Source organism: Ranitomeya variabilis, chromosome 3, assembly GCF_051348905.1.
Source record: "Ranitomeya variabilis isolate aRanVar5 chromosome 3, aRanVar5.hap1, whole genome shotgun sequence".
In the NCBI taxonomy this organism is placed as follows: Eukaryota; Metazoa; Chordata; class Amphibia; order Anura; family Dendrobatidae; genus Ranitomeya; species Ranitomeya variabilis.
This window is the reverse complement of record NC_135234.1, coordinates 581,386,094-581,398,702: the sequence shown is the minus strand read 5'-3', so window position 1 is coordinate 581,398,702 and position 12,609 is coordinate 581,386,094.

Below are 12,609 nucleotides of genomic sequence, written 5' to 3'. Positions count from 1 at the left end.
ACATTGTAAGGCTGGGTTCACACTGCATCTGTGGGGTCCGTTAGACTGACTACGTTACATCGCAGCATAACGCGGTGCAATGTAGTCCGTTAACGCCGCCATTAAGTCCTATGAAGGACGCATCGCTAGCGCACGCCCACAATGGGCACGCGCTAGCGATGTGCCATCATTGAGTGACGGACCCTGGGACGCGGGCTGCAGCGTTTCCGAGTCCGTCACTGCTAGCGCAGATAGAGCATCTGCTAGCTCTATCTGCGTTAGCATGATGGAATGTCGGCACTTGCGTTAACAGCAGCCCATTAACGCATGTGTTGAACAGACTGCTGTTAACGCGATGTGAACCTAGCCTAAGCGAGGTGATAGAGGCGATGACTTGGAGTTTAGAGCCACTTTGTTGGGAATTCACAACTATCACTACTATAAGGGTATGTGCACACGTTGCGGATTTGCTCTTGTAAAAATCTGCGCTGATTCTTCCTCTCTTGGCAGAAAATACAGTCGAAAATCCATGCGCTTTTTATGCATTTTTGATGCGGATTTTCATGCGGATTTCTATGTGGATTTGCAAGCTAAATAAACATATATTATTTAACAAAACAACCCCAACCCCTTCTTTCACATTCTCCATTGAAGACCATAATATCATTAAATATATTGTATATATAGCCAGATGTTACAGCATAGTGGATGGGATTTGAAGAAATCTCATGCCCACTATGCGTGCACCGGCACCTGCAGCTTCCCTCCAGAGACATACATGCGGTTTGTCTTTCCAGACTGCAGCATATCAATTTCCCTTGCATAGACGCTCAGTCTACACAAGATAAATGTCTCTGTACAATGTATTGAGCGCAGTGGTTCCGCATGGTTCAATGAACACGTGCGGAATCACCTGCGTTCAAAAGCCGGCAGTGCTTTGGACAAGACAGATATGTGCTACGTCCAAAGCGCTGCCAGCTCATGACTGTGGGAACATAACCTAAAAAAAATTGCGTGGGCTCCTGTGTAATTTTTTTAACCAGCAGAGGGAAAGTCGACGACTGAGGGCTGATATTAATATTCTGGGAAGGAGCCAATAGCCATAAAGGTACCCAGGCTATTACTATCAGCTCACAGATGATTGCTTAGCCTTTACTGGCTATTTTACAGGGGAACCACAGAAAAAAATTGACATGGGGTCGCCATATAAAATCAAACCAGCAAAGGCTAGGCAGACAGCTCTGGGTTGATATTAATAGCCTGGAAAGGGGCCATGGATATTGGCACCCCCCAGGCTATAAACATCAGCTTTCAGCCACCCCAGAAATAGTGCATCTTACAGATGCACCAATTCTGGCACTTAACCTAGCTCTTCCCGCTTGCCTTGTTTGTGGGGTTGATGTCACCTATGTATTGTCAGGTGACATCAAGCCCATGGATTAGTAATGGAGAAGCGTCTATAAGACACCTATCCATTACTAATCCTATAGTTGTATGGTAAATAAAGACACGGCCAGTATAAAATCCTTTATAAATCTTAATTAACCATACTTACTGCATCGCTTAATCCCTAACTCTCTTGATCTCCTGCAACAAAAATAAAATAATAAACCAACACAAATACCTGCCATAGTCCATTTAATAACGAGTGTCCCACGACAATATCCCATATAGAATAGTAACATCGGGAGAATTTTCTCACGCAGCTGTGCCGCAAGTGAGAGCACAAACTCAGGTGCATCACCTGAGGCCGGGTAGAGTGGTCACATGTCCCGATGTGACTGATGTACACATGGGATTGCTGTGGGACAGTCAGTATTAAATAGACTACAGCGGGAAGGTAAGCATATGGTGGTTTATTATTTTATTTTTATTGCAGGAGATCGAGGGCATCGGGGAATTAGATGTTTGGTGAGTATAAATGTATTTTTAATTGAGCACAGTCATCGGATGATGGAACTACTACTGTCTCATCATCGGCTCATGTTGTCACTGTTATATGTGACACCAGACATAGCAGGAAGGGAGTAGTAGTCCCATCAGACAATGCCTGGCTACACACACCCACAGACACCCGCACACCCACAGGCACCCGCACACACACAGACACACACAGGTACCCGCAGACACACACAGACACCCGCAGACAGACCCGCATATATTCTCCGCTCACACATAGTCTCCGCCCACACACATATTATTCGCCCACACACTCTTCCTCCTTCTTTTCTGCAGTGGTTTTGCCACGCAATCCGCAGTTAATCTGCAGACATTTTTACAACTGCGGTCTAGCTGCGGATTTGACTGACTCAATGGAAGTCAATGGGTGCAGAAACGCTGCAGATCCACAAAAAGAATTGATATGCTGTGGAAAACAAAATGCTGTGAATCAGTGCGTAATTTTCCTCAGCATGTGCACACCAATTCTGGATTGATTAACATTGCCTGAGCACTCTTTGCGGATTTGGTGCAAATCTGCATGGAAAAAACGCTGCGGATCCGCAACAAAATCTGCAATGTGTGCACATAGCCTAATACTATTTTTTACTAACATATATAACATATTTAGTATTTTTGTGGGTAGCAGTATAAAAAATATTTTGCTCTTCAAGGTGACAATATAATTATTTAAATGCATTTGTCTATTCATGTGCACTTGTGTATGTCGTGCACTATCAAATTTAGAATATTTCAAGGGAAACGATGAAGGTGGATTATCATATTTCCAAAAGGAGCTTACCAACTTGTAAGACCACTTGTAATGATCTGCCTTAGAGAGAAGTCTTTGTGTATATTGCCAAGAACTACCAACTAGAGATGGTGTGGACCGATCTGCGGGGCCCCGTCCAACAGCAATGTCAATAATCTGTGGCTATTGGACTAGAGCCCTGTAAACTGCCTTCCAGCTGCCATCAGCTCTGTATTTTTTGATTAATTGGCTTGGTGTGATGACACATGTGCATTAAGCCGTGTTGATGACATCATGCAAATCAAAGGAGGAGTCAGCATTCCCATTCAGCAGATAACTGATGTGGATGCTGGATCTAGTTCTGCAAATCAATTTGCATCATCTCTTCTACCAAGCAAAGTCACTGCAACTACAATGTAGAAATATAATACAAATCATTGATGAAGACATAGTTAATTAAGTCTGGCAATAATTAGGCTCTATTTATGAGAAACGCTGTCTTACGTGACTTGTGCCCTATTTGTTATGTGCATTAGATATATTGTGCTCCAAATCCGATAAGAGTTGTGGCATCACTGAAATGGGTATGTCTTCATGAAAAGGTGAGCGTAACATATTAAGGCTACTTTCACACTAGCGTCGTATGGCGCACGACGAATTGCGTCATTGCGACGTACCGACGCAAGCAGTGAAAGCGCCGCACAACGGGGGCAGCGGATGCTGTTTTTCAATGCATCCGCTGCCCCATTGTGATGTGCGGGGAGGCGGGGGTGGAGTTCCGGCTGCGCATGCATGATCGGAAAAGACGGTATCGACGCACCAAAAAACGTTGCATGCAACGTTTTTTGGTGGCGACGGACCGACGCAACACGACGCAACCGTTGCATGACGGTTGCGACGTGTGGCAATGCATCGCACTGCGTCGCTAATGCAAGTCTATGGAGAAAAAACGCATCCTGCAAGCACTTTTGCAGGATGCGTTTTTTCTACAAAACGACGCATAGCGACGTGCAGTGCACGACGCTAGTGTGAAAGTAGCCTAAGAGACACTGTACATTGAAAAGTGGCCTAAAATCTTAGTACAAATTTCAGGCACAAAGTAAGCCAACTAACAGGTGGCTCAAACATATGCCAGACTGTATCCACATGTAACAGATTTATCATCAGCATGAACCATTGTGAAACATTTTTTTGCAGTATAAGACAGTCTAGTCCCTGATTACACTAGGAAATAGTCAGCATTGATAAGTATGCCCCATCGCTTTCTGTGGTCATCAGCCACCAATCACAAAGGCTACTCGGAGAAGCTACAGTCACCTCTCAATACATAGTGTATGCCGGCTATAACCACGCCCAAGCACATTAACAGACAACTCGCCCTGAAACACCTCTATGCAGAGTGAGGTGTCAATGTGCCAGGGCATGCTTACACCCGCCACATGCACTATGTATTGAGAGGTGACTGTAGCGGCTCCGGCCACGTCTGTGTGACTGAAAGTCGGCAACTATTTGAAGGGATAAAGTACATTTTCTCCCTGTAGCTGCGCTTTTCAGTAAACCGGGCGGACTGCTTTGTCACACTATTCACATGCAGATTAACCCCATATTTGCACATTAATAGCATTTTGGAGCATGACAGATTCCATATAACTGTGACAGAATTTCTATGAAAGCATCCCAGTACTGCTTGTAGCTGAATAAATGAGCTGATTAACATATTGAATACTAGGATAAAGATGTAGTTTATCAACAGTCGTTTACAATAGTTTACACACCTCTAACTTGAAAAAAACATCAAATCCCTCTGAGCAATGCCAAATGTGTGTTTCAGTAAACTGATCTGTTTGTGTATTTTATAAAGGCAAGTAAAACTGCCACATATCTGCTCTATCACTTCAATTGTGTGACATAACTCAAATCTTCACAGGGCTTTGGCAGAAAAAGAGCAAACGACAAATCAATCCCTCCAGCATGTAAAAATACATGTCACTGGTAAACCATAACCAAGATTTACTTGTGTTTTTAAATCCAAGCACAACACTCTTCCCGCAAACACCACTTTAATACAAAACACAAGGGGGTGATGTAGTAAAGCCCATTAATTGTGCCAGCCTGCTGTGTCAAGAAGCAACAATAGAGCAAAATGTATTATTTTTACTGTATAGACAACTTTGCATTGCTAAAAAATGTTTACAACATTAAAACGATATTGACTGGTTTTAGATTGATTCTGCAAGTCAGAAAAAAAAATGTCCTGATTACCCATTCATTGAAATGATGTATTCCAGCTTTGATTGCTTTGTTCCAAAGTTGTGTATGGTGTAAAAATGTAGTAAGATAAATCAAGGAGAAAATATTATGCAAGGAGGTAAACATAAATACCATTAACGATATAGCATATTTTATTACCAGATAATGAACTGCAGTAATGTAGGAATAAATGTTATTAATGTATGAGTAAGGCTGGAACAAGGCAAAATGCAACCTGGGCTCAAGAACAAGAGAGGAATGCCGCCATTAAAACAGTCCAACACTAGGAACTCAAGTACAGCCATCACATCAAAGCTGAAACTTGCTATTAGATTGTACATAGGTGTAGCACCAGCATCCTTGCATGTTTTTCTCCTCCCCTGGCAGGGACGCTGGTTAATTCACTGCCGTGGCCCCCATTCCGCACATCCTCCTTCTCTGGCTGCTGCTCGGGGTATGCTCTTGATCGGTGTTCCCCAACTCCAGTACTCAAGAGCCACCAACAGGTCATGTTTTCAGGATTTCCTTAGTATTGCACAAGTGATGCAATTATCACCTGTGCAATACTAAGGAAATCCTGAAAACATGACCTGTTGGTGGCTCTTGAGGACCGGAGTTGGGGAATACTGCTCTTGATGCACAGATCCCCAGGCAATGTGCTTAGGGCTCACTCTCTCCCTCCTTCTTAAAGGGGTCGTGTGCCATCCCAAAGTGTAGCCAGCCAATGGCTATGAGACACTATTTATTTAAGGCACCTCCACCTGAATGGAGGTGCTTGAGCAATGTGTGTAGTTAGTTACCTGCCTGCTTGCGGGTCTCTAGTACCCACCAGTCAGTCTACCTAAATGCACTAAATGCTAAAACTGACCTGTCATTATGATTCACCAGGTTATTATGAGTTTGCAGATACCAAACATGTAGAGATTCTTTTTTATTTAAGTGGTGAAAAAAAATCTAAAATTTGGATTGAAAAAAAATGGTGCAATTTTCTGAGACCCATAGCTTCTCCATTTTTTGGAATCTGGGGCTGGGTTATGTTTTGCGTTTTTAGATTTTTTCTCAGCTTTTTTACCATTTACTGATCAGATTAAATTTATATTTTGATAGATTACGGGCAGACTCACTTTTGCCATGCCAACTCATCGGAACCCTGCAATCATGTGACAGGGGTGCCAATGGGTGGTGTTTGTGTCTTGCTTCCAATGCAGTCATGTTAAATGCCAATGTCAAAGATAGAAAGCCGCATTTAACATGTTAATAGCAGCCAGTGTATCGCTATTCCACCTACAGCTGATTAAATCAACTGTCATGTGCTGGAAAAGATGTGAGCACAGCACCAGGGCCTGCATCAAATGCAGACTCATGATCTATGATTTATCAATACGTTATAGCTCATGAAGGGGTTACAGGGAATCTGTCAGTAGGATCAGCTCTCGAAAACCATCTATATGGGCATGTAAGTCATAGGAAGCTGAATAAAATTATACCTTGATAATTACAATCAATATCTTGTTCCTGAGAAATCCACATTTTTCTTATATATAAATGAACTGTTATGATCCCCCTGAGATTCTGCCTCCAGAGCTTATTTTACACGAAGGAGGAGTTACCAGTCTGATACATGTAATGGCAGCTCTCTGCTGTCCTGATCTTACATATCAATATCACATACCATGAGTATTGGAAGAAAGGCAACAGTGGACACAGAGATGGTGAGTAGAGTGCATCGTTTGTTTTTTATAACAAACTACACCTGAGACATATTGAATCAGGAGCCCCATATAATGCTCCATAAAGTTTATGATGGGCCCTGTTGTGAAATTGGATTTTGGGCTCCCCCGGTGGCCACTGGTGGAATTGAACTGGTGTGCATCATCCTCTCTGTTCACCTGTTTCCATCAGGATGTGGGAGTCGCTATTTAGCCTTGCTCCTCTGTCACTTCCATGCCGGTCAACATTGTAATCAGAAGCCTTTCTGTGCATGTTCCTGCTGCTAGACAACTCCCAGCTAAGTTGGACTTAGTCCTTGTTTGTTTTTGCATTTTGTTCCAGTTCACAGCTGTAGTTTCGTTTCTGTGTCTGGAAAGCTCTTGTGATCTGAAATTGCCACTCTGATGTTATGAGTTAATACTAGAGTCTTAAAGTAATTTCAGGATGGTATTTTGATAGGGTTTTCAGCTGACCATGAAAGTGCCCTTTCTGTCTTCCTGCTATCTAGTAAGCGGACCTCAATTTTGCTAAACCTATTTTCATACTACGTTTGTCATTTCATCTAAAATCACCGCCAATATTTGTGGGGGCCTCTGTCTGCCTTTCGGGGAAATTTCTCTAGAGGTGAGCCAGGACTATATTTTCCTCTGCCAGGATTAGTTAGTCCTCCGGCCGGCGCTGGGCGTCTAGGGATAAAACGCAGGCTACGCTACCCGGCTACTGTTAGTTGTGCGGCAGGTTTAGTTCATGGTCAGTTTAGTTTCCATCCTTCCAAGAGCTAGTTCTTATGTTTGCTGGGCTATGTTCTCTTGCCATTGAGAACCATAACAGTTTGACCGGACTCAAAAGGGTTAAATTAATTGACAGAGAAAGGAGAGAAAAGAGAAGTCTGCTGAAGATTTTATTTATTTTTTTTTTTTTTTTCCTTTTCCTCAGTTCTGAGTGTGCTTGTAATTGAATCTCTTGCAAGTCTGCCTATATTGCAGCCTTTCTCTCTCTCTCTCCTTCTAATCCTGGAATGGCTCTGTGTTCACCTGTTTAAAATGGATATTCAGAGTTTAGCTGCAGGTTTGAATAATCTCACCACGAAAGTTCAAAACTTACAAGATTTTGTTGTTCATGTTCCTATATCTGAACCTAGAATTCCTTTGCCTGAATTTTTCTCGGGGAATAGATCTTGCTTTCAAAATTTCAAAAATAATTGCAAGTTGTTTTTGTCCCTGAAATCTCGCTCTGCTGGAGATCCTGCTCAGCAGGTCAGGATTGTGATTTCTTTGCTCCGGGGCGACCCTCAGGATTGGGCTTTTGCATTGGCTCCAGGGGATCCTGCGTTGCTCAATGTGGATGCGTTTTTTCTGGCCTTGGGGTTGCTTTATGAGGAACCTCAGTTAGAACTTCAGGCGGAAAAGGCCTTGATGTCCCTATCTCAGGGGCAAGACGAAGCTGAAATATACTGCCAGAAATTCCGTAAATGGGCTGTGCTTACTCAGTGGAATGAGTGCGCCCTGGCGGCGAATTTCAGAGAGGGTCTCTCTGATGCCATTAAGGATGTTATGGTGGGGTTCCCTGTGCCTGCGGGTCTGAATGAGTCCATGACAATGGCTATCCAGATCGATAGGCGTCTGCGGGAGCGCAAACCTGTGCACCATTTGGCGGTGTCTACTGAGAAGACGCCAGAGAATATGCAATGTGATAGAATTCTGTCCAGAAGTGAACGGCAGAATTTTAGACGAAAAAATGGGTTGTGCTTCTATTGCGGTGATTCAACTCATGTTATATCAGCATGCTCTAAGCGTACTAAGAAGCTTGATAAGTCTGTTTCAATTGGCACTTTACAGTCTAAGTTTATTCTATCTGTGACCCTGATTTGTTCTTTATCATCTATTACCGCGGATGCCTATGTCGACTCTGGCGCCGCTTTGAGTCTTATGGATTGGTCCTTTGCCAAACGCTGTGGGTATGATTTGGAGCCTCTTGAAACTCCTATACCCCTGAAGGGGATTGACTCCACCCCATTGGCTAGCAATAAACCACAATACTGGACACAAGTAACTATGCGGATTAATCCGGATCACCAGGAGATTATTCGCTTTCTTGTGCTGTATAACCTACATGATGTGTTGGTGCTTGGATTGCCATGGCTGCAATCTCATAACCCAGTCCTTGACTGGAAAGCTATGTCTGTGTTAAGCTGGGGATGTAAGGGGACGCATGGGGATGTACCTGTGGTTTCCATTTCATCATCTATTTCCTCTGAGATTCCTGAATTCTTGACTGAATATCGTGACGTTTTTGAAGAACCTAAGCTTGGTTCATTACCTCCGCACCGGGAGTGCGATTGTGCCATAGATTTGATTCCGGGTAGTAAATACCCTAAGGGTTGTTTATTTAATCTGTCTGTGCCTGAACATGCTGCTATGCGAGAATATATAAAGGAGTCCTTGGAAAAGGGACATATTCGTCCTTCGTCATCTCCCTTAGGAGCCGGTTTTTTCTTTGTGGCTAAGAAAGATGGCTCTTTGAGGCCGTGCATTGATTATCGGCTTTTGAATAAAATCACGGTTAAATATCAATATCCGTTGCTAGGGTTGAGCGAAACGGGTCGATCATTTTCAAAAGTCGCCGACTTTTGGCTAAGTCGGCGTCTCATGAAACCCGATCCGACCCCTGTGCTTGTCGGCCATGCGGTACGCGACTTTCGCGCCAAAGTCGCGTTTCAATGACGCGAAAAGCGCCATTTCTCAGCCAATGAAGGTGAACGCAGAGTGTGGGCAGCGTGATGACATAGATCCTGGTCCCCACCATCTTAGAGAAGGGCATTGCAGTGATTGGCTTGCTGTCTGCGGCGTCACAGGGGCTATAAAGGGGCGTTCCCGCCGACCGCCATCTTACTGCTGCTGATCTGAGCTTAGGGACAGGTTGCTGCCGCTTCATCAGAAGCAGGGAGAGCGTTAGGCAGGGTCCACTAACCACCAAACCGCTTGTGCTGCAGCGATTTCCACTGTCCAACACCACCTTCGGTGTGCAGGGACTGTGGAAGCTATTTTTTTTTTTTTTCCCCTCAGCGCTGTAGCTCATTGGGCTGCCCTAGAAGGCTCCGTGATAGCTGTATTGCTGTGTGTACGCCACTGTGGAAACCAACTGCTTTTTTCAAAGCACATATCCTCTTGTTCCTTCCTTTCTGCACAGCTATCTTTTCTGTTTTTCCACACTTTTTATTTAATTTGTGCATCAGTCCACTCCTATTGCTGCCTGCCATACCTGGCTTACATTACTGCAGGGAGATAGTAATTGTAGGACAGTTTTTTTTTTTTTTTTGTTTTTTTTTTTTGTGGGAGATTAAGATTGGCATTTCTGCTACAGTGCCATCCCTGTGTGTGCCATCTCTCACTGAGTGGGCCATAGAAAGCCTATTTATTTTTTCCGTGATTTGTGTTCTAAAATCTACCTCAACACAAAAACAGTACATCAATCAGTGGGAGAAAAATATTGGCCTCAGTCAGGGCTTGTGTGCCACTGCTGTGTGTGCTATCTCTCATTCAGTGGGCTATAGCAAGCCTATTTTTTTTTTTTTTTTTTAATATTATTTGGTTTCTAATTCTCCCTGAAAAAAAAAAAAAAAACCTAAAAAAACAGTGGGAGAATAATATTGCCCTTTCAGCTTGTGTGCCAGTCTTGACTCCTGGGTGTGCCACCTCTCTCCCTCTCATTCAGTGGGCCATAGAAAGCCTATTTATTTTTTTTTTTAAATATTATTGGGTTTCTAAAGTCTCCCTGAAAAAACAAAAAATACATAAAAAAACAGTGGGAGAGTAATATTGCCCTTTCAGCTTGTGTGCCAGTCTTGACTCCTGGGTGTGCCACCTCTCTCCCTTTCATTCAGTGGGCCATAGAAAGCCTATTTATTTTTTCCGTGATTTGTGTTCTAAAATCTACCTCAACACAAAAACACTACATCAATCAGTGGGAGAAAAATATTGGCCTCAGTCAGGGCTTGTGTGCCACTGCTGTGTGTGCTATCTCTCATTCAGTGGGCTATAGCAAGCCTATTTTTTTTTTTTTTTTTTTTTTTAATATTATTTGGTTTCTAAAGTCTCCCTGAAAAAAAAAAAAAAACATAAAAAAACAGTGGGAGAGTAATATTGCCCTTTCAGCTTGTGTGCCAGTCTTGACTCCTGGGTGTGCCACCTCTCTCCCTTTCATTCAGTGGGCCATAGAAAGCCTATTTATTTTTTGGTTTTTTTAATATTATTTGGTTTCTAAAGTCTCCCTGAAAATAAAAAAAAAAAATACATAAAAAAACAGTGGGAGAGTAATATTGCCATTTCAGCTTGTGTGCCAGTCTTGACTCCTGGGTGTGCCACCTCTCTCCCTCTCATTCAGTGGGCCATAGAAAGCCTTGTTTTTTTGTTTTTTTTTTAATATTATTTGGTTTCTAAAGTCTCCCTGAAAATAAAAAAAAAAAACATAAAAAAACAGTGGGAGAGTAATATTGCCATTTCAGCTTGTGTGCCAGTCTTGACTCCTGGGTGTGCCACCTCTCTCTCTAATTGTGGGCCATAGAAAGCCTATTTATTTTTTGGTTTTTTTAATATTATTTGGTTTCTAAAGTCTCCCTGAAAATAAAAAAAAAAAATACATAAAAAAACAGTGGGAGAGTAATATTGCCCTTTCAGCTTGTGTGCCAGTCTTGACTCCTGGGTGTGCCACCTCTCTCCCTTTCATTCAGTGGGCCATAGAAAGCCTATTTATTTTTTGGTTTTTTTAATATTATTTGGTTTCTAAAGTCTCCCTGAAAATAAAAAAAAAAAATACATAAAAAAACAGTGGGAGAGTAATATTGCCATTTCAGCTTGTGTGCCAGTCTTGACTCCTGGGTGTGCCACCTCTCTCCCTCTCATTCAGTGGGCCATAGAAAGCCTTGTTTTTTTTTTTTTTTTTAATATTATTTGGTTTCTAAAGTCTCCCTGAAAATAAAAAAAAAAAACATAAAAAAACAGTGGGAGAGTAATATTGCCATTTCAGCTTGTGTGCCAGTCTTGACTCCTGGGTGTGCCACCTCTCTCTCTAATTGTGGGCCATAGAAAGCCTATTTATTTTTTGGTTTTTTTAATATTATTTGGTTTCTAAAGTCTCCCTGAAAATAAAAAAAAAAATACATAAAAAAACAGTGGGAGAGTAATATTGCCCTTTCAGCTTGTGTGCCAGTCTTGACTCCTGGGTGTGCCACCTCTCTCCCTTTCATTCAGTGGGCCATAGAAAGCCTATTTATTTTTTGGTTTTTTTAATATTATTTGGTTTCTAAAGTCTCCCTGAAAATAAAAAAAAAAATACATAAAAAAACAGTGGGAGAGTAATATTGCCATTTCAGCTTGTGTGCCAGTCTTGACTCCTGGGTGTGCCACCTCTGTCCCTCTCATTCAGTGGGCCATAGAAAGCCTTGTTTTTTTTTTTTTTTTTAAATATTATTTGGTTTCTAAAGTCTCCCTGAAAATAAAAAAAAAATACATAAAAAAACAGTGGGAGAGTAATATTGCCATTTCAGCTTGTGTGCCAGTCTTGACTCCTGGGTGTGCCACCTCTCTCTCTAATTGTGGGCCATAGAAAGCCTTTTTATTTTTTTCCTTCATTTGTGTTTTAAAATCAACCTCAACACAAAAACACTACATCAATCAGTGGGAGAAAAATATTGGCCTCAGTCAGGGCTTGTGTGCCACTCCTGTGCGTGCCATCTCTCATTCAGTGGGCCATAGAAAGCCTTGTTTTTTTGTTTTTTTTTTAAATATTATTTGGTTTCTAAAGTCTCACAGAGAAAAAAAAATAAATAAATTAGGTGGGAGATTAATATTGACATTAGTGCTTGAGTGACAGTCCTGCGTGTGTGTCATCTCTGTGATTTGGTGTCACAGAAAACAGAGTGTGTAACATTGTGCCTGATTTTCCTTGTGGTCTCACCAACCTGTTAAGGGATATTGAAATCA